This window comes from Rhea pennata, unplaced genomic scaffold (assembly GCF_028389875.1).
Source record: "Rhea pennata isolate bPtePen1 unplaced genomic scaffold, bPtePen1.pri scaffold_46, whole genome shotgun sequence".
In the NCBI taxonomy this organism is placed as follows: domain Eukaryota; kingdom Metazoa; phylum Chordata; class Aves; order Rheiformes; family Rheidae; genus Rhea; species Rhea pennata.
Window position 1 is genome coordinate 282905 of NW_026907685.1, and position 2277 is coordinate 285181.

At 61.6% G+C, this 2277-nt stretch overlaps 1 pseudogene; it reads right to left on the bottom strand.

Moving 5' to 3' along the window:
• Positions 1 to 598: 598 nt before the first annotated feature.
• LOC134154857 (5.8S ribosomal RNA) lies at positions 599 to 747 on the bottom strand (annotated as a pseudogene).
• Positions 748 to 2277: the final 1530 nt, after the last annotated feature.

A 2277-nucleotide genomic window follows, 5' to 3' on the forward strand; every position in this document is an offset into this window, starting at 1 on the left:
CTCCTTGGGGACGCCCGAAAAGATTGTGACCGCCGACTCTCTCTCTCTCATCATGCAGCCGATCGGGACAAGAATTGGAGTGGTCCTTCTCAAGATTACCATCGGGTTGGTCTGTTTGTAAGTATTTACTGATAAACTGCTTGCTGCTGAAGAGCATTTGTGCGTGTGTGTTTGTGCTGGCTTACCAAACTGGATGTTTGGCCCCCGGGAATCTAACTGCAACAGGGCGCTCCGGGAGCCGGGGTTTCCTGAGTTCTGCCCTTAGGGGGATGAAGGCCCAGCCGCATGGGGCACAGGCCTGCCAGGCGTCTCAGCTGTGCCACACTGCATCAGCCACACAGCGGCAGCCACCGAGCCCGGAGGGCAGGGAGGGGAGGACAGGTGCAGCAGGGCATGCCAGCTGCAGCGGACGGTCGACAGACCCAGGCGGGCCAGCTGGGAGACCAGGGCTGCCAGTGCACACACCAAGGTCCCGGCTCTGCTGCTGCCACCGACTTGGTACCACCACCATGCCCTGCCTCCACTGCACACTTCCTCCTCCGCCCCCCGGGAGGGATGGCACCGCTGCACCAACGGGGGGTGATGATTGACCATCAAGTGACGCTCAGACAGGTGTAGCCCTGGCAGGAACCTGGGGCCGCAAGTGCATTCAAAGTGACAATGATCAATGTGTCCTGCAATTCACGTTAATTCTTGCAGCTGCGTTCTTCATTGACGCACGAGCTGAGTGATCCACCTCTAAGAGTTGTCCTCATTTCAGTCCATGCCACACACTCTGGGGGAACAGGCAGCATTCACAACCCTTAAGAGCCCCCTCCACTCCACCTCCCTCCTCGCGTTGACGCCAGCTACTAGGCAAGGGACAGTGGAGAGAGTGGGTTCGCCTCACTGACCATACAATTACAGAGGTTGGGGAGGAGGAAAGGGAAGGGAGACCCGAACGAGAAGGCCGGGGAGCTCTTGCTCCTGACCTGGGACAGCCCTTTCCTTGCCTCAAGTCCAGCCCAGGTGCACAGCTCTGCCCAGCTCATGACACGCCGGCCCTGCTGCCTGCTTCAGGGACAGGTGTCTGGAGGGTCCCTGCAGACTCCCAGCGTCACAGCCTGCCCGCCATCGGGCGCGTCCCCGCCTCCTGCCTGCACACCCGTGGCCCACCAGCCCTGCACTTCCAAGATTTGCAGTCACCTCGGTCTCCAGCTCCGCATTGCCAGAGATGGAGCCCATGCCGGTGCACGCATACGCAGCCTCCCGGATGACACCACTCACTCTCCTGTCCCTTCTGCAGACAGACACCCAGCAGCAGATGGATGAGTGAAATGAGACAGACAGGGAACGGTGCCTGCGCTCCCTGCCTCCATGTGGAGACCGGGGTTGGGGGGGCCTGCCCGCACCTGCAGCCCAGCGAAGCTGGGTCAGGCAGAGTGAGGCAGACGTGATGGATGGCACAGTGACGGGTCTGGCTGCAGGGTGCCGCCAACGGCCGCAGCGTGGGACTGAGTGCAACGGCCAAAGCAGGAGAGTAGATACGCAGAGGCCTGGTGTCCGCACCACCTGTGGTGAGGGCTCACCATCCCAGCGGCAAGCATGTGCTCACACTGAGGTTGCACGTTCGAGGCAGGTTGGCACAGGCTGACCACGCAGCCTCCCTCTGCCGAGATCAGACTGCGGAGAAAGGGAGCAGGGTACCCCTCTCCGACCCAGCTGCCCTGGGGGTGAGCATGGGGCATGCTGGCTGGCATGGGGGAGGGGCGGTGCGACGCTGCACATGCTGACCCCTCAGCCCTACGGCAGCACACCCAATGCCCCTGGGGGTGCATCGTGCCACCCAAGTCTTTAAATTCTTTCTCAGCTCTTTGACGAACCACTGGGCCCAGTGCCTGCGGGCCATGGCCATCTCTACAACGGGTGGCTACCAGCAACTGCGGTTGCCAGAGGACCTTCTTTCCTCTCCTGCCAACCCATAGCACAGCCTCCAAGGCATGGTGTGGGGCGACTGCAGTGGTGGTCAGGGAAGGGTGATAGGTGCACGATTGGTGCGGTACGCGCAGTGAACAGGAGGAGCGAGCTGGCACACAGGACCACATGGCTGGGTCATCAAGGTGGGGCAGAAGAAAGGCAGATGCAACCTGGCCCTAGTGTGAGGGCAACAACCTGAAATCCCCACAGGGATGCCTCCCCCGCCACTCCGAGGCCCACAACAGTGGCAACGGCTCTGCCTGGCGTCCCGCACTTGGACACCTTTGCTGAGGAAACAGCCACCGGCATCATAGCAGGCGA